Genomic DNA, 20,734 nt, shown 5'->3' with positions numbered 1-20,734 from the left:
TATAGATTTCTTCTTATTAACTGCATAACAGTGTTTATTGCATATTTACTTACAAGAGTTTAGAAAAGTTTAGAAAAGTTATTTGCTATATTCTAATTGTATTGTAATAAATATAGTTTTTGCCTTAAGTGGTCTGATTACTTATATGATGGTGAGAAACTGAATAAGCACGATGTTAATATTTTACAACAGTAAATTTCTTGTTACGAATTGGCCATTTATGAAGGAGTCGGAGTAGGAGCCGGAGTCGGAACCTGATAAAATCCAGGAGTCGGAGTTGCAACTGTAGCTTAACGACTCCACAGCCCTGGTTTTACACCTGCGCTTTTCTAATATGGAGCAGGTGTAAAACCGCTGCGGAATCCGCACAAAGAATTGACATGCTGCGGAAAATAAACCGCTGCGTTTCCGCACGTTTTTTTCCGCAGCATGTGCACAGCGGTTTTTATTTTCCATAGGTTTACATGGTACTGTACACCGCATGGAAGAATGCTGCGGATCCGCAGTAAAAACCGCAATGTGTGAACATGGCCTTAAGGGTATGTGCACACGTTGCAGATTCCATTGCAGATTTTTCCGCATGGATTCTGCAGAATTCGCAGGTAAAACGCCCTGTGTTTTACCTGCGGATTCACCGTGGATTACCTGCGGATTATGTGCGTTTTTTATGCGGATTTCGCCTGCGTTTTTACACCTGCGGATTCCAATTATGGAACAGGTGTATTATATATATATATATATATATATATATATATATATATATATATATATATATATATATATATATATATATATATATATATATATATATATATATATACACACATACATACACACACCGTATATATTCGAGTATAAGCCGAGATTTTCAGCCCAAATTTTTGGGCTGAAAGTGCCCCTCTCGGCTTATACTCGAGTCATGATCGGTGGTGGGGTCGGCGGGTGAGGACTGTCATATACTCACCTAGTTCCGGCGTTCCTGGCGCTCCCCCTGCCCGTCCCACGGTCTCCGGGTGCCGCAGCCTCTTCCCCTGAGCGGTCACGTGGGACCGCTCATTAGAGAAATGAATAGGCTGCTCCACCTCCCATAGGGGCGGAGCCGCCTATTCATTTCTCTAATGAAGCGGTGCCGGTGACCGCTGATAGAGGAAGAGGCTGCGGCACCGAAGACCAGCTGTCCGGGGGAAGGAGCGGGACGCCAGGTAAGTATCACATATTTACCTTCCCTCGTTCCACATGCCGGGCGCCGCTCCATCTTCCCGGCGTCTCTCCGCACTGACTGTGCAGGTCAGAGGGCGCGATGACGCATATAGTGTGCGCGCCGCCCTCTGCCTGATCAGTCAGTGCGGAGAGACGCCGGGACGGGACGTGAGGAGCTGCAAGCAAGAGAGGCGAGTATGTGTTTTGGTTTTTTTTATTGCAGCAGCAGCAATGGCACAGATTTATGTGGAGTATCTATGGGGCAACGGTGCAGAGCACTATATGGCACAGCTTTATGTGGAGCATCTATGGGGCAACGGTGCAGAGCACTATATATAAGGCACAGCTTTATGTGGAGCATCTATGGGGCAACGGTGCAGAGCACTATATATATGGCACAGCTATGGGGCAACTGTGCAGAGCACTATATGGCACAGCTATGGGGCAACGGTGCAGAGCACTATATGGCACAGCTATGGGGCAACGGTGCAGAGCATTATATATATGGCACAGCTATCTATGGGGCAACGGTGCAGAGCATTATATATATATATATGGCACAGCTATGGGGCAACGGTGCAGAGCATTATATATATGGCACAGCTATGGGGCAACGGTGCAGAGCATTATATATATGGCACAGCTATGGGGCAACGGTGCAGAGCATTATATATATCGCACAGCTATCTATGGGGCAACGGTGCAGAGCATTGTATATATGGCACAGCTATGGGGCAACGGTGCAGAGCATTATATATATGGCACAGCTATCTATGGGGCAACGGTGCAGAGCATTATATATATGGCACAGCTATGCGGCAACGGTGCAGAGCATTATATATATCGCACAGCTATCTATGGGGCAACGGTGCAGAGCATTGTATATATGGCACAGCTATCTATGAGGCAACGGTGCAGAGCATTATATATATGGCACAGCTATCTATGGGGCAACGGTGCAGAGCATTGTATATATGGCACAGCTATCTGAGGCAACGGTGCAGAGCATTATATATATGGCACAGCTATCTATGGGGCAACGGTGCAGAGCATTATATATATGGCACAGCTATGGGGCAACGGTGCAGAGCATTATATATATGGCACAGCTATCTATGGGGCAACGGTGCAGAGCATTATATATATGGCACAGCTATGGGGCAACGGTGCAGAGCATTATATATATATATGGCACAGCTATGGGGCAACGGTGCAGAGCATTATATATATGGCACAGCTATCTATGGGGCAATGGTGCAGAGCATTATATATATGGCACAGCTATGGGGCAACGGTGCAGAGCATTATATATATATGGCACAGCTATGGGGCAACGGTGCAGAGCATTGTATATATGGCACAGCTATCTATGGGGCAACGGTGCAGAGCATTGTATATATGGCACAGCTATCTATGGGGCAACGGTGCAGAGCATTATATATATGGCACAGCTATGGGGCAACGGTGCAGAGCATTATATATATGGCACAGCTATGGGGCAACGGTGCAGAGCATTGTATATATGGCACAGCTATGGGGCAACGGTGCAGAGCATTATATATATGGCAAGCTATCTATGGGGCAACGGTGCAGAGCATTGTATATATGGCACAGCTATGGGGCAACGGTGCAGAGCATTATATATATGGCACAGCTATCTATGGGGCAACGGTGCAGAGCATTGTATATATGGCACAGCTATGGGGCAACGGTGCAGAGCATTATATATATGGCACAGCTATCTATGGGGCAACGGTGCAGAGCATTGTATATATGGCACAGCTTTATGTGGAGCATCTATGGGGCCATAATGAACGGTGCAGAGCATTATATGTGGCACAGCTTTATGTGGAGCATCTATGGGGCCATAATGAACGGTATGGAGTATCTATTTTTAATTTTGAAATTCACCGGTACCTGCTGCATTTTCCACCCTAGGCTTATACTCGAGTCAATAAGTTTTCCTAGTTTTTTGTGGCAAAATTAGGGGGGTCGGCTTATACTCGGGTCGGCTTATACTCGAGTATATACGGTAGTTTTTTTTGTACATTTTAAAATTACAAAAGACAAATGGGCTGATGCAAATGTTTGGACATCCTTGGAGATTTGCGTACTCAGATAATTCTGACCAAGGTTTCACACCTTAATTAGCCTGTTAGGGTAGGTGCACACGGTCAGTAATTGGCAGCGCTTTGGATGCAGCACATGTCCCTTGTATCCAAAGTGCTGCCGGCTACTGAACGCAGGTGAATCCACATGTGATCATTGAACCGTGCGGAATCATTGCGCCCAATACATTCTATGGGTGAGATTTATCTTGCGGAAGCTCGCGTCTCTGCAAAATAAACAGACAAGCTGCAGTCTGGCGAGATGTGCCGCATGTCCGCCTCCGTGGGGGAGCTGGGGGAGTGTCAGGACGCATAGTGGACATGGGATTTCTTGAAATCCTATCCATTGTAACATGTGGATGCTGCGGGGTAGACGCTGTGCAAGTATGCAGCGTCCAACCAGCAGCAATTACTGATCGTGTGCACACACACTGAGGATTACGGTTTGTTCACGGTCATCGTTAGGAATTGCAGGTGAAGCCAATTTCCCAGCTTTATAAACCCAGCCTCCTCCAAAGCCTATGCCAAAAAACAAATAGTGATGCGCGAACGTGCTCAGACATATCATGTTCGAGTCTCTGCGGCTGTGAGACAGCCTCAACACATATGGGGATTCCCTAACAAACAAGCAACCCCAACATGTGTTGAGAATGTTATCAGAGCACACTTGCTCATCACTAATCTTTAACTTTAGGCCTTTTAGAGATCATTTCTTCTTCAACTGTTTAACTGTTCACAATAACATTAATTTTGACGAGGGGTGCCAAAACTATTACATGCCACAGTATGCAATTCGCCCTGTCACGCTGGATATCAGCTTCTGGGACAAATCATGGCTGATGGAAATCCATTCTTGTCTAATCAGGGCTTATTTTTCCTAGACAAAAAAAGGTTTCTTTGCTGCCCTTCTTGACACCCGACTAGACTCCAAAAACGTTCTCTTCCCTGTGCACATGCACCGACACCTGCCTGCTGCCATTCCACTGCAAGCTCTGCACTAGTGTTGAACCAATCCTGCCGCTAAATTACGTATAGAAGACAGTCTTGGTCCTTGCTTGATTTTCTTGGCTGCTTCTTCACAATAAACAACCCTCTCTCTTTCAAGTTCTTGATGAGCCGATAAATGAATGGTTTAGGGGCAATCTTATAAACAGCAATGTCCTTGCCTGTAAAGCAATGATGACTACATGTGTTTCCTTGGAGTTCCTTGGAATTCAAACAACCTGCCACCTTTTTAAAGAAACCTGTCTGCACTAAAAATTTAATCAGCAAGACAAAGTAGTATCAGATGTTTTATTCTCATTGACACTTTCTCCTCAACAAGATTACCGAAAAGTTTCATGCTTTTTAACCATGTAGATTTAATGAAAATTGCCCTTAAAAGAACTGCAAACTGCGAAAAACAAAATTTGTGTCCAGAAGTTAAATTGCAGTGACATAAATTGCTAATTGCTAGATTTGGAGGAGATTGTTTTCCCTGTTTTGTCCCTCTAAGGGTACCTTTACACTAAACGATTTACCAACGATCACGACCAGCGATATGACCTGGCCGTGATCGTTGGTAAGTCGTTGTGTGGTCGCTGGGGAGCTGTCACACAGACAGCTCTCCATCGACCAACGATGCCGAGGTCCCGGGTAACCAGGGTAAACATCGGGTTACTAAGCGCAGGGCCGCGCTTAGTAACCCGATGTTTACCCTGGTTACCATCGTAAATGTAAAAAAAAAAACAAAACAGTACATACTCACATTCCGGTGTCCGTCAGGTCCCTCGCCGTCTGCTTCCCGCACTGACTGAGTGCCGGCCGTAAAGTAAAAGCAGAGCACAGCGGTGACGTCACCGCTGTGCCCTGCTTTCCGGCCGGCACTCACAGTCAGTGCGGGAAGCAGACGGCGAGGGACCTGACGGACACCGGAATGTGAGTATGTACTGTTTGGTTTTTTTTACATTTACGATGGTAACCAGGGTAAACATCGGGTTACTAAGCACGGCCCTGCGCTTAGTAACCCGATGTTTACCCTGGTTACAAGCGAACGCATCGCTGGATCGGTGTCACACACACCGATCCAGCGATGACAGCGGGAGATCCAGCGACGAAATAAAGTTCCAAACGATCTGCTACGACGTACGATTCTCAGCGGGGTCCCTGATCGCTGCTGCGTGTCAGACACAGCGATATCGTATGGATATCGCTGGAACGTCACGGATCGTACCGTCGTAGCGTCGTGCCACTGTGAGACGGTACCCTAAGGGTATGAGTCCACGTTCAGGATTGCATCAGGATTTGGTCAGGATTTTTCCATCAGTATTTGTAAGCCAAAACCAGGAGTGGAACAATTAGAGGAAAAGTATAAAAGAAACATATGCACCACTTCTGTATTTATCACCCACTCCTGGTTTTGGCTTACAAATACTGATGGAAAATCCTGACCAAATCCTGATGCAATCCTGAACGTGGACACATACCCTAAGGCTATGTGGACACGCTGCGGATCCGCAGCAGTTTCCCATGCATTTACAGTACAATGTAAACCTATGTGAAACGCAATCAGCTGTACACATGCTGTGGAAAAAAACGTGCGGAAACGCAGCGGTTTATATTCCGCAGCATGTCAATTCTTTGTGCGGTTTACACCTGCTCCTCAATAGGATTCCGCAGGTGTAAAACTGCAGTGGAATCTGCACTAAGGCCATGTGCACACCTGCGGATTTTTCTGCGGATCCGCATTTTCGCAGCTGGGGGTCCGCAGCAGTTTCCCATGCGTTTACAGTACCATGTAAACCTATGGGAAACACAATCCGCAGTGCACATGCTACGGAAAAAAAACGTGCGGAAACGCAGCGGTTTATTTTCCACAGCATGTCAATTCTTTGTGCGGAGTCCGCAGCGGTTTTGCACCTGCTCCATAATAGAAAACTGCAAATGTAAAACCGCAGTGGAAACCGCACAAAAACCGCGGTAAATCCGCAATAAATCGCATAGTTTTTGCCCTGTGGATTTATCAAATCCGCTGCGGAAAAATCCACAGAGGATCTTTCTACGTGTGCACATACCTTAATTCCGCAATAAATCCGCAGTAATTCCGCAGGTAAAACGCAGTGCCTTTTACCTGTGGATTTCACAAATCCGCTGCAGAAAAATCCACAGAGCTCCAAAATACGTGTGCACATACCCTAACTCTCCACATCATACCGTCTTCTGCATGGATCAGAGGTCAGTTGCTCTAGGTTTTCTTGTTAGCCTTGTTGTGCCTGTAGGAACACACAGAGAAACTGACAAGTCCACAGTGACCTGTATGAAGACTTTGTCCGATATTCAATGTCTTACAGACTTACAGAGTACCTAAACTGAAAAGAGAATTCAGGAATCAAGTAAGCAAATTAAAGGGGTAATCTGCCTCTGCTCACAACTACATTGGGAAGTGGCTGAGGCCAGTGACGTCATGTCTACAGATATCGGCAGACTTGTATATGTGAGCCGCCTGGTATCACGCATCTGTCCTATTCATTGGTGGCCATTTATTTTAGTTGTAAATGACTCTTGATCCACAATCTTTAAATCAACAGATTTTCTCTTTCTTTATATTGGATTCAGAGTTACTTTAAAACTTTCCATCATCGCAACCATGTATATAAATACAATTTCAATATACCGTACTCACTTAAAAGATGCTAATCTCTTGAATATTAGCCAAAATTCACAATCCACTTCCAGGCCATGAGACACCGCAACGTCGTTGTAACAAGAAAAAGCACACCCTACATTTCAGGGGTGCACCCGCTTACTCATGCATTCTAGAGACAGTGGGTGACTTAATCATCATGGTGATTGCCGGGCTTGAGAGATCCTGGAGGACGGGAGGACATCCGGCTATTGGCGATATTGTATTCGGAATATTTCTAGTGTAACAATTACCTGTTATCAGCCATTCTCCCGACTCGCACATACACCGTATGACAGCTCGAATGGCGATGCATGATGTCTTCTCAATGGGGTGAGGGAATACACCAACACCAGACAGAGGAATGTGTGTGATTAAATCCAACAGCCGATTCTTTACCGACATATGTGGCTGGACGACATTGGGCAGGAATAGGCAGATATGTGGAAATTTTATCTAAAGTTTATGGGAACCTTTAGTGTCAATAACAGATGTGCATATGCCACCAAGGATGGCATTTTATTCTAAATGTGAACGTACAAGACCATAAAAAATATACAGTAGTAAAGCCAATGCGATTAATAAGTACCGTAGGTGCTAAAATAGCACTAAAGCAACCTCTCCAGCCTCCCACACAAATGTATAGCATGGATAGCTACAAGCTGTGCGACAAAGCTGTCCACATACACAACTAATCCGAGCTCGCATATCTTTCTAGCCGTCAGAAGAAGAAAATTAGATAATTTGGCCTCTAAAACAAAATAATTAGCATACTTGCCAAAGTGTAGATGGGAACAGATTAAGTATCCAAAAATAATTAGAATAAAAGCCATCACTTTAAAATATACTGGGCATCATTTTGATTGATTTTCTACAGGCAACATATCTACTATCTTGGTAAAAAGCACTTTCATCTTGGCACAAAAAGATATACCGCATATATTTTGCACTTTGCTGGAGGGATTATTTGGACATCACAATATCGTTACGTCTGACTAGTACAGAGGGTGGTACGGCCTCCAGCGATCAGGAGGGGCTTTTCCAGCCATTGTCCTCTTAGGGGATGTTCACACAAATGTATTTCTGATCCGTGTGAGCGGAAAGCACCCGGACTAAATGATAACCTGTGTGTACAAGGGTTACTTTTCCTACAAACCTCTGCTCAGTGTGATTAAAAAAAATGCAGAATGCTCTAAGCTGGTCGGATTTACAGACCTGACCAGTGCAGCTAAAGCAGGCAGCGCCTACATCTATCCGCTATATGGACAGACGTGAATGCTGCAATCCATTCATCGGCAGCTGTGACAACTTGGCCCAGTGGAAGGCATGGCTGGATCACCACTTGTGCTTTGATGTGGACCTAGACTCTGCCTCTCGGGTCCATGGACACATCTATGGGTTTATAAATCAATTGTTACACAGTGTGGTGATTTGGCATATCAGGACTATATGGCTAATTTTTAGACTACCATAATTATAATGGCAAGTCATAGGCACAAATATTTCTGATCGTTCCTGTAACAATCTAGTGCTTATGTCGGGATGATTGCACGGGTAGGCAGCTACAAAAACAAGTGCAAATAAGTGAAACACTCCGGTATAAGGCTGGATTCACAGACATCAGTATACCAAGAGTCTGAATACTAACTGGCCAAGGGGCTCGGGACCCAAACCTGAAAGCCTCACAAGGGTCCAAGTAAGGAGACCAATGTCCAGTCCATACTTGAACCATGATATACAGACATCTAAATTCAGCCCAACACTGTAGTATTAAACATAAAAACATCTAAACCAAGAACCAAAATGAAGACATTGCACTACCAAGTTACGCAAACTGTCAAGAAGTTCCTACAATTTCTTAGAAAACAACGATATACAACCAGATGACCAACACTAACTGAAAATAGGCCAAATCAGCCATTGCAATGGACAGCTCCTATCAGGGCAGGCTAGGCAATGCACAGGCCAGAGACTAAACAACAGTGCCAATTTCCACATTTCCATTTATCCGGGAGGGTCAGATACAGATTCAGCTACAATTACACAGTTCTGTGTTCAGATTTTGGAGGAAATATCATTCCTGTGGTCTTGTGTAATGCACACTGCATTTTTTTTTAATTTAATACACATCAGATAAAACTCAGCTGAACAAGTGATTTATGATGACCAGTCGCTGCCAAATGAGTCTGGCAGCCGCTCGCTCCCCTCGCTCCATCGAGGAGACCTGAATCTGTGTATGGGGGAATGGGGAAGATGGCTGTCACCTTAAAAATAAAATGTGAAAATCTATACCAGTCTGCCACACATTCAGGAGGTAAAGCACGGCTGTGTTCAGCACTCCGCCACTAGATACTTACAAGAACCAACCTGCTTCCACCAGCATTAAAGGGGTTCCATAAAAAAAATAGAAGATGGAATCATTTTCTGGGCCGTGTATAGGCTACATGACTTTTGAGAAGTGTTGCAAAATATTCATTGTACTGCATACTACCAACATATTCTGTAGTAATGTACAATGGCTCATCAAATACACCAGACCCTGTCTCCAATGGGACTCGCAATGTAACTTTCCCCTTCTCTTGCTTTTGGAAGGTGAGAAGACATATCTTATATATAACGGTGGATGCGTTCTTCTGTCTGAAGGTGGGATGTGCAGCGCCAGAGTCAGTGTTCACATACCGCACTACGGTACCATTATATTGAAGACACTGTGTATGTGAATTCACTGTGACTTCAACAAAATGGTGCTGGATATTGCGTTCACATACCGCGATCTTCGGCGCCATTTTATTGAAGACACTATATAAATATACCAATAAAAATGCTCACCACTCGGGTGTAGAACGGGTTTAATAGCTAGTAATATATAATAAAATATGTCATCTAAAATCATTACCACCACTTTTCACTCACAATATAATTAACCCTCCAGAACCCAGGCGCAGGTAATTGAACACTAATTTACTGAGTCTTGGTGTTGGATTAGAGACCAGACGTTCGCCTTATGGCGGCAGGGTCAGCCAAAATTACAAATGTGACTCATACTGGATATGGAAATCCCATCTTCTGGAGGCCTAACGTGGGCACAAACACAGTCCGGACTGAACAAATGTCACCTAGAAATTCCACTACTTAACCCTGGCAACAGGAAATGTGTGCAGCGTGACAAGGCCGGGGACAATGTGCTGGAAAGTGTCAGTGCTGGGTTGTGCAATGTGTGACTCATGGAGGCCAGCAGTGATTCAGGCTGCCGTGCTTCTGATGAACACTACAGGAATCATAACACAGGCCTGACCGTCTGATTAGAAACATCTACTGCTACAAAAAAATAAATAATCTAACAATAAACTAATAATCATGACCACTAAGAGCATCATAAATTATTATCGGAATAAAAAACTCATAACACTAGTGGCCAGTGTCAGGCAGCAGATGTCCAGGAGAAAAGTCAAGAGGTGTAGATAATGCTGACGATAGGCACGTTGTACAAGTCACCGGTCAGGGCACACCACACCGAATAATGTGTACAATATGGGGCTGAAAGAGTGCAAGGGAAGCGGCACCAACGTCATTAAAGGGCCACTGTCACCCCCTCCAGCCGTTATAAATTAAAAGAGCCACTTTGTGCAGCAGTAATGCTGCAGTCTAACAAGGTGGCTCTTTTAGTTTTTGATTCTGTTATTCCCTCAATAAAGCGTTTTAAAATTTGCCCTAACTACCTGTCTGCAGACCTGGAGGCAGTCCGAAGCCTCCTCTGTGAATCTCCCAACGGCCGTCACTCATCTCTTCTGGGGATGTGGTCGCCGCCCCCTTCGCGCTGTTTCTTCTTAAATCCGGCGCCTGCGCTGTGCGTGCCTGCCTGGGACAGGCGCAGTCTTCAGTGTCCGTCATAGGTCAGATGCAGGGTGCCTGACTGCGCCTGTGCGGGCAGTGTGGCCACCCTGTTGCTGAATCCCCGCCCCGCACTGTGTTATTCATTATGCACAGTGCGGGGCTGGTATTCCTGGGAATGCGCACTGCGCTGTTCAGACGCTCCCCCAGCTCAGACGCTCCCCCAGTTCCCCCGCCTTCCAGCGTTGTTATTTGCGGCTGCTTCATTCCAAACGCTGGCAAGGAAACCTGTATATTACGGCAACGCTGGAAGGCGGGGGACCGTCTGAACAGCGCAGTGCACATGCCCAGGAACCCCAGCCCCGCACTGTGCATAATGAATAACAGTGCGGGGATTCAGCAACAGGGTGGCCGCACTGCCCGCACCGGCGCAGTCAGGCACCCTGCATCTGACCTATGACGGACACTGAAGACTGCGCCTGTCCCAGGCAGGCACGCACAGCGCAGGCGCCAGATTTAAGAAGAAACAGCGCTCAGGGGGCGGCGACCACATCCCCAGAAGAGAAGAGTGACGGCCGTTGGGAGATTCACAGAGGAGGCTTCGGACTGCCTCCAGGTCTAAGGACAGGTATTTAGGGCAAATTTTAAAACGCTTTATTGAGGGAATAACTGAATCAAAAACTAAAAGAGCCACCTTGTTAGACTGCAGCATTACTGCTGCACAAAGTGGCTCTTTTAGTTTATAACGGCTGGAGGGGGTGACAGTGGCCCTTTAAAGGGATTATGTAACGCTGTATCCTCAGAAACATACCACTCCACGGCTCCCTGCCGGCTAGGGGGGTGATTGACATGCCACATTGACATGCTGTCTGATGCCACAAACAGAGGTAGCTTTGCCATGTTCAGAGGAGAGCTTGTAAGCCCTGAGCTCCTTGCCTAGAAGACTGACCACTGTTGATACATGACTGAGGTGGCTGGTAACCTGGGCAACAAGCAGTAAAACTACAGAATTAAAAATTCCCCAGATCTTAAAGGGAGTTTGTCACCACAGAATAACTATGCTTGGTGGTCTACGGAGTGGCCAGACTTAAGTGCATCTCCCCCTATATCCCCACTTCTTTGATTGACAGATTTGGGTGGCGATAGATGAAAAAATAGGTGGGAAGATGCACTTAAAGGGAGTATGTCAGCAAAGAATAACTGTTCAAACCAAGTACAGGCTCAATGTTAGGTAAATTGCAAAGATACTTGGGTTTTTTTTTGCAATTCTTCCCATTTAAGAAGATGAGAACATCCCTTTAGGGGTGACCAAGCAGCTCAAAGACAGTCTATCCAACCTGGAGTTATTCAGTTTGGAGAGAAAACCGCTATTACAATGTACAAATATATCAATAAACAGAACAGAGATCTTTCAAATTATCTTTTTTTTACCTGGGCCTGCAACAACTAGAAGGGGCAACCTCTGCGTCTAGAGGGCAGAAGGTTTCACCTTGTTCACAATGATTCTTTATGCCTCATTCAGACCTCCATTTTTCACATACGTGTTCTGTATTTTTTTTATTATTATTTTTTTACATCTAGTTACACATATCCCATATAGTTTAATCTACAAAAAAAAAAATCACGGCGACATGTCTGATTTTGATCGGAGTCACAGATTAAAATTATCCATACAAGTGTGCGAGTCCACCACATGAATCAGTGTACGGGCTGTGTCCTGTCCAATATTAACATCGTAATGTATTTATTTCTCAATACGTGAAAATCATTGATAAAACTGGATGAAACCCACTGAAGATACTCAAGACTTTTTTATGTACGTGAAAAATCATGGCAGCCTGAATGAGGCCTACGAGCGGTGATACTATGGAGATCTCCACCAATTATTGTAATTTCATTAAACAAGTACATGGATACAACACAATGTTACAACTTCTGGGTTATAAATTCAGGAATGAGAAATTATCTATGGGTTTAGTGTGGTTGCCATATTCGGAGGCAGGAATGAATGGTTCCCCTAATATATACCCTAACCATGACATACAAAGCCATCCACAACCTGTCTCCTCCATACATCTGTGACCTCGTCTCTCGGTACTTTCCTGCACGCAACCTCTGATCCTCACAAGATCTCCTCTACTCCCCTCTTACCTCCTCTTCCCACAATCGCATACAAAATTTCTCTCGCGCATCACCCCTACTCTGGAACTCTCTACCACAACATATCACACTCTCGCCTACCATGGAAACCTTCAAAAAGAACCTGAAGACCTACCTCTTCTGACAAGCCTACAACCTGCAGTAACCACCGATCGACCAAACCGCTGCACGACCAGCTCTACCCTCCCCAACTGTATTCTCACCCATCCCTTGTAGATTGTGAGCCGTCGCGGGCAGGGTCCTCTCTCCTCCTGTACCAGTCGTGACTTTTATTGTTTAGGATTATTGTACTTGTTTTTATTATGTATACCCCTTCTCACATATAAAGTGCCATGAAATAAATGGATAATAATAATTAGTATCTGTATCATGAGGTCTGCGCCTTCCTCTGGATCAACACGGTAGGAATATTAGTAGCATATTCAGGTGACGTTTGCCATTTTATATATACTAAGTACAAGTGAACTTACTGATTGTTGGGGGTCCCACTGCTGGGAGACCACTTAAACTATGAATGGAGCCACCCAAACCCATGTGTGACCAGAGGATGTCCAGCTCAGTGATGTAATATCTTGGCACTTCCAGAACATGTAAGAAAAAAGGATTACGGTATATAAAAATGAAATACCGATATACAAATGTTGTGAGCAGGGGCTCATCTAGCGTCAGTCCTGTGTTCTCACATGGTCATCCATGATCTGAGCTCATTAGGTGGAAGAAAGGATCCCTGTATGACACAGACCAAAGTGATGTGTGCCTCTGATGACGAGAGGATGAATAATCCAGCAGACACCCCCAGTCAGTGAGTCACACTAAAGTGGGGACAATGGCTCTCCACAGTGTAACCTCACCTCATAGACCACGGGGAAGAAGTCCATGCTGTACACCTACCGAGCTGTATGAGCGACTGGACAGATTGTAGGAGCAACACTAGAGGTGGGCTGAAACCCAGAATGACTAAGATGACAGAAAGGGTTACACACAAAACATCAAAAGACAGTGTGGCATAATAAGAAAAGCAAAACACTAAAGATTAAAGGCAGTCACACTCTCTGTGGAAACCAAACCCACAGCACGCTGTTTACAAAAGCTCAAGAGCCGAGCAAGTCCTAACAGAGGAAGCCGTAGCCTCCCTCCATACAGAGTGCAGCCCACGCCTCCGATCCGAGGAGCAAGAAGCGGCACAATGACCGGAGGGCACGATAATCCTACCAGGTACACACAGCTGGCACATACCAAACACTGTACGGGACATGATACCAGATACCCAGCACATGGCATCACTAGGCGGCCAGGGAGATTTACCAACACTAATGCCTGAGAAATGGAGCAGTCACCAGCCTGCAGCTTGGAATGACAGTGACATTAAATTTAAGGCTAGGATTATGACAAGAAGTTAATTTTGGTTTCGGATGACAAAAATGGAAATCTAATGATCCAGTACAGGATCCATTCATTTGAAGAGGGACGAAAATGTCTTCAGTTTGACTAAAATCCAGATGCCCTGCGTTTCTTAGCTGGATTAAAAAAGATTAATAAAGAAGTTAGACACGGGTCTGCAAACCTTCTTTGGCTACCTAAAAAACAGATAGTAACTGGATCAGTTTCTTAATTTAAATATGGAAGTCTATGTGAAACCGATCACAACGGATGGTCCCCTGATTCGCCATCCATTAACAAAACCGTTACATTCCAAGTGCCCAGAACACTGATGGGCTCAGACACTTCTAGTAAAAAGGGATCCATCACAAACACAGTAAAACCAGCTGGAAAACTGGAACTAAAGTGTTACGTGTTACAATGGACCCAGCCTTAGCAGCGGATGACAACTGGGCATGTGAACAGAGCCTTACTCAGGGCATCTACTCTTTCATTTGCCTAGATTTAATACATCTTTCTTAACTTAGAAGTAAAATGTGGAGACCAGTCGTGAACCTCTCACCACAGTGTAGGTCACGAGCAGTCAGCGAATACACATTCAAAAGCCTAAGAATTGTTTGTAGCGAGGCACCCATGGGCAGCCAGGCACCTTGCCATGCCACCATTTCAAGTGCCAATTTGTAACCTCATGCTCTGTACACTACCATATACTGTATGTACAATGCACAACGAATGCACAATGAATGAGCAGAGTAAGGATAGAAGCCACCATCCACATGCAACCCCAGTATACACTACTGTCACCAGTCTAGAACCTTCGGTTTCCATGACAACACTGCACCTGACACCAGTCTGGCTAGAACCAAGCAGACAGACGGTGACGCCGGCCCCACCAGCTCTCCTCACATGTCTGCTGTAGTTATCACTTGTGTTATCCATGAAATAACAGTTCTGGAGCATCTATCAGCATGAGGCTATGTGCACACGTTGCGGATTTTGCTGCGGATCTGCATCAGTTTTCCATGAGTTTACAGTACCATGTAAACCTATAGAAAACAGAAACCACTGTGCCCATGCTGCGGAAAAAACAGCGCGGAAACGCAGCGGTTTACATTTTGCAGCATGTCAATTCTTTGTGCGGATTCAGCAGCGGTTTACACCTGTTCCATAATAGGAATCCGCAGGTGTAATCCACACAAAATCCGCGGTAAATCCGCAGGTAAGCGCAGTGCCTTTTACCTGCAGATTTCTTAAATCCGCTGCGGAAAAATCCGTGTGCACACAGCCTGATTCTACATGTGCCAGTCCTCTGTTACTCCTTCTCAAAAATCGGATGAAGAAACCGAAAATCATTTGTTACCATTTAGCATTTGTTCCTACAAACCAACCCCGCTCCATCAGTATCAAACTGTGTAAAAACAGATAAATAATTTTGGAAAAACGTAGCTCCAGTTGTCACTGTATTCATGTATTTCCAGGAATTATAAAGGGGTACAGCACAATGCACAGTTATATGAGGCGGCAGATGAGGTTATGGTACAAGAAATAGGAGTCTCGGCAGGAAAGATGATGGCTCCTCTTTACAGTCCATCTTGGCTATTCTGCTGGATGGCTGATTAACAAACAGCTCAATTGTTATTTGCTTTCCCAGAAAAAAAAAAAGCAAAGCCGAGTACTGGGGTCCATAAAACCCATGTGTTATAATAAAATGGGACAGCGTCAGAAAACAATGGGAATACAGCAGCTGCTCCACGCTGCACAGGTGTCTCTCACTGGCACATTTAGCTGAACAGGAGCTGATCTGCAGTACCCAGCAGTGACCACTAATAAGATGATGGCGCTATGCTGGTCCAATCTATGCACTGAATACACCCAGCCATGGCCAGAGGTGAGAACATCAAGAGCGGCGGGGTGGCCAGATGGGAGGACACCAAGAGCGGCGGGGTGGCCGGAGGGGAGAACGCCAGGAGCGGCGGGGTGGCCGGAGGGGAGAACGCCAAGAGCGGCGGGGTGGCCGGAGGGGAGAATGCCAGGAGCGGCGGGATGGCCGGAGGGGAGAACGCCAAGAGCGGCGGGGTGGCCGGAGGGAAGAACGCCAAGAGCGGCGGGGTGGCCGGAGGGAAGAACGCCAAGAGCGGCGGGGTGGCCGGAGGGGAGAACGCCAAGAGCGGCGGGGTGGCCGGAGGGGAGAACGCCAAGAGCGGCGGGGTGGCCGGAGGGGAGAACGCCAAGAGCGGCGGGGTGGCCGGAGGGGAGAACGCCAAGAGCGGCGGGGTGGCCGGAGGGGAGAACGCCAAGAGCGGCGGGGTGGCCGGAGGGGAGAACGCCAAGAGCGGCGGGGTGGCCGGAGGGGAGAACGCCAAGAGCGGCGGGGTGGCCGGAGGGGAGAACGCCAAGAGCGGCGGGGTGGCCGGAGGGGAGAACGCCAAGAGCGGCGGGGTGGCCGGAGGGGAGAACGCCAAGAGCGGCGGGGTGGCCGGAGGGGAGAACGCCAAGAGCGGCGGGGTGGCCGGAGGGGAGAACGCCAAGAGCGGCGGGGTGGCCGGAGGGGAGAACGCCAAGAGCGGCGGGGTGGCCGGAGGGGAGAACGCCAAGAGCGGCGGGGTGGCCGGAGGGGAGAACGCCAAGAGCGGCGGGGTGGCCGGAGGGGAGAACGCCAAGAGCGGCGGGGTGGCCGGAGGGGAGAACGCCAAGAGCGGCGGGGTGGCCGGAGGGGAGAACGCCAAGAGCGGCGGGGTGGCCGGAGGGGAGAACGCCAAGAGCGGCGGGGTGGCCGGAGGGGAGAACGCCAAGAGCGGCGGGGTGGCCGGAGGGGAGAACGCCAAGAGCGGCGGGGTGGCCGGAGGGGAGAACGCCAAGAGCGGCGGGGTGGCCGGAGGGGAGAACGCCAAGAGCGGCGGGGTGGCCGGAGGGGAGAACGCCAAGAGCGGCGGGGTGGCCGGAGGTGAGAACGCCAAGAGCGGCGGGGTGGCCGGAGGTGAGAACGCCAAGAGCGGCGGGGTGGCCGGAGGTGAGAACGCCAAGAGCGGCGGGGTGGCCGGAGGTGAGAACGCCAAGAGCGGCGGGGTGGCCGGAGGTGAGAACACCAAGAGCGGCGGGGTGGCCGGAGGGGAAAACACCAAGAGCGGCGGGGTGGCCGGAGGGGAAAACACCAAGAGCGGCGGGGTGGCCGGAGGGGAAAACACCAAGAGCGGCGGGGTGGCCTCAGGAAAGGTCTTATTTAGCACCCATTTCCACCACCTTCTTAAAGAATTTTCATAAAACCAAAAATATGAGGAGCAGTGCCCCAAAACAACAGTGTGACACATATACAGCCGAGCATAAAGGGCAACGGAAACATGAAGATGGGGCACAGAGATTTAGGAGGATGTGAACGTGCAGGAGCTGTGCTGAGCCCACAACAATGAGAATGCAGCGCTGCAAACCCGGTAATGATGGACGCCGCCACAGACAGACAGACATACAGGTCGGTAATGACAGATGGCCACAATATACACACAGGTCGGTGACAATGTGACCACAGAGCTCTGTATTACCTATATACACACATTATACTATACACACATTATACTATACACACATTATACACACATATTATATACACATATTATACACACACACATTATACACACACACACATTATACTATACACACACATTGCTCCCAGTATCCCGCTCCTGTCTGCGGTGTTTCCAGCCCGCCATCATCTCTACAAGGTGTGATACTACCCGACCCTGTGACGCCATGATGGGCAGCGGGCACCGGTGATGGCACAGCTCGGGCACCACCACTGACAGCTCCGCACACAGCTGCTCCCCCGCCTTTTGTTCTGTGACAGCGGCACACAGCACTTCCCCATCAGCTGGCTGCAGTAGCGGCCACAAAGGGCAGAGGACATCACCTCCCGCCGCCACACTGCGACATTGCCAACCATGACACACAAGAGCGCAGTGCTGACAGCCGCTGCCCACGTCTCGCCCTGACCTGCCGGGCACCTACCCCATCATCTCCACGTCCATGGGCTCCGGGCTCTCCATCCTGCTGTCTGCTGCTCCGCGGGCGCGCACCCGACGGACAGCTATCACGTGACCGCTCCCACACACCCAGCAGCAGAGGTGAGAGCAGGGGGCGGGGCTGGCACGGCGGCGCGCACTGCTGCAGGGGGGAGGGGCAGCCATACAGTGACAGTACTGACAGCGCATGTAGTACCGGCCATCACAGACACTGCGACCACAGCCCCGTACACGTCTGCACTGCGGGGGGCGACGGCACCGCTACTACACCGGCTCACTGCAGGGCAGACATGTATTCTTGGCTAAACCATTCCCACCTAGATATGTGTAGCCTGCCACTGGCCAGTGTTCACACAGAGATGAGCGCATCAGTGGCTCATGTCTACATGACGAGAGCCAACGCTTGGAGCCCCACCTCCCTTCCAACATCATTTCTGATTTGTAGACCCAAGTGGTGTGGTGTACAAGTGACGTCGCTGTGGCTCACCATACGTGTCATCGTCGTTTTGGCATATGTGTGACACTGTGGTGTGACGTTATTGTTGTGGCGTGACGTAGGCAAGATGTCCTTGTGGTCTGACGTAGGGGTGACATTGTGGCATGACATCATTGTTGTGGCGTGACATAGGGGTGACGCCATTGTGGTGTGACGTAGGGGTGAAGTCATTGTGTTGTGTGAAGTAGGCGTGACGTCATTGTTGTGGTGTGACATGGAGCGATGTCCTTGTGGTGTGACGTAGGGGTGACATCATTGTTTTGGTGTGCTGTCATTGTGGTGTGACGCAGATGTGACATCATTGGTGTGACGTAGGCATGATGTCATTGCGTGGTGATGTCATTGTTGGGGTGTGGCATAGGGGTGACATTGTGGCGATGTGACGCAGGGGTGACGTCATTGTTGGGGTGTGAAGTAGGAGTGACGCCATTGTTGCAGTGACGTATGGGTGACATCATTGTTGGGGTGTGAAGTAGGAGTGACGCCATCTTTGCGGTGACATAGGGGTGAAGTCAGTGTTGGGGTGTGAAGTAGGAGTGACGCCATTGTTGCGGTGTGACATCATTGTCGGGGTGTGACGTAGGGGTGACATTGTGGCGGTGTGACGCCATTGTTGTGGTGTGACGCAGGGGTGACGTCATTGTGGCGGTTTGACACATTGCACGTTACACGCTGGAGCACCCAGTGAGAGGTCCCAGGGGAAGAAGCCGCTTCATGAAAGCGCTGGAGCTCGTTTTCCTGTATGGAGAGCGGAGAATGGACGTGTGCACATTGCTGCGTATTATATTCAATCTATGGGGCACTTTTTGTCCACACAGAGTCCACCTGAAAAAGATGATGTGTGCTCATACCATAACTACTAAAGACGGTGTGTGTGTGTGTGTGTGTGTGTGTGTGTGTGTGTGTGTGTGTGTGTGTGTGTGTGTGTGTGTGTGTGTGTGTTTTGGGTTGACAGACATTTTACTTCAGCAGCCCAATATTGGATGCAGTAATGGCCAACATAGCGCCACTGCCGGGGTCACATGTACATCCGGCCTGAACAGGATGCACAGAGTAGCACTTTCACCATCGGAGGAGGAGGAGGACTGCCCGGGGCTTAGGAACGCAGTTAGGGGATAAATGGCATGACTGGTGGGCATCGGCAAGCATTTATTTTTTTTACCATGCTGGGCAACTTTTAAAATTAAAGAAGTGGATAACACCAAGAGCGGCAGGGTGGCCGGAGGGGAGAACACCAAGAGCGGCGGGGTGGCCGGAGGGGAGAACACCAAGAGCGGCGGGGTGGCCGGAGGGGAGAACACCAAGAGCGGCGGGGTGGCCGGAGGGGAGAACACCAAGATAACACCTTACCTGAGCACGCTTGCTCATCACTACTTGTGTACCCTTCATGTCATAGTGAATAGGAGAGATTGTAAGGCTGTATGTCCTCTGTCCGGATTGACGGCGTTTAGGACGGAGCGGAAAACCCGCTTTGCGCAAAGCACCGCCCCCATCTGTACGCGCGGTGATTCCGGATGTGTTCATTGCACACATCCGGAATCGCCGCACCCCATACATAGGACCCTGTTATTTACCTTGCGGCGACAGAGCGTCGCCGCAAGGTAAACAGACATGCTGCGTTCTAAAAGACTGGTTCATAAACTCAGGGCCGCTGGATGTGTGTTCGCACGTATACTGAAGATGGGATTTCATAAAATCCCCTCTACTGGATGCTGCGGGTTAAACGATGCGGTTGTACGCAGCGTTCATTCCACAGCTAATCCGGCCCGTGGACACATACCCTAAGAGGGATTACAAGAAGACCCATGGGACCGCAGCTACCTCATCACTGCCTTTCTTGTCACTTTCCCTACTGTAGTGGTCAAATAGTCCCTTAGTACATTTC

At 48.2% G+C, this 20,734-nt stretch overlaps 1 protein-coding gene across 3 annotated transcripts in view; it reads right to left on the bottom strand.

Annotated features, from left to right (window-relative positions):
- Positions 1-20,734, bottom strand: part of APC (APC regulator of Wnt signaling pathway) — a 170,991-nt gene that overhangs the window by 104,223 nt on the left and 46,034 nt on the right. Inside the window, exon 1 of one of the 3 annotated variants that reach the window (XM_077290389.1) lies at positions 18,340-18,478. The exons of 1 other annotated variant lie outside the window; for it this stretch is intronic. The gene's annotated coding sequence lies outside the window, so the exon portion shown is untranslated. Of the gene's footprint in view, positions 1-18,339; positions 18,479-20,734 lie in introns of those variants that run through there. One more of the 3 variants, XM_077290400.1, reaches the window with a different exon arrangement.

This window comes from Ranitomeya variabilis, chromosome 1, assembly GCF_051348905.1.
Source record: "Ranitomeya variabilis isolate aRanVar5 chromosome 1, aRanVar5.hap1, whole genome shotgun sequence".
Taxonomy (NCBI): domain Eukaryota; kingdom Metazoa; phylum Chordata; class Amphibia; order Anura; family Dendrobatidae; genus Ranitomeya; species Ranitomeya variabilis.
The sequence above is the reverse complement of the archived record's forward strand: the minus strand, read 5'-3'. Positions and strand labels throughout refer to the sequence as shown.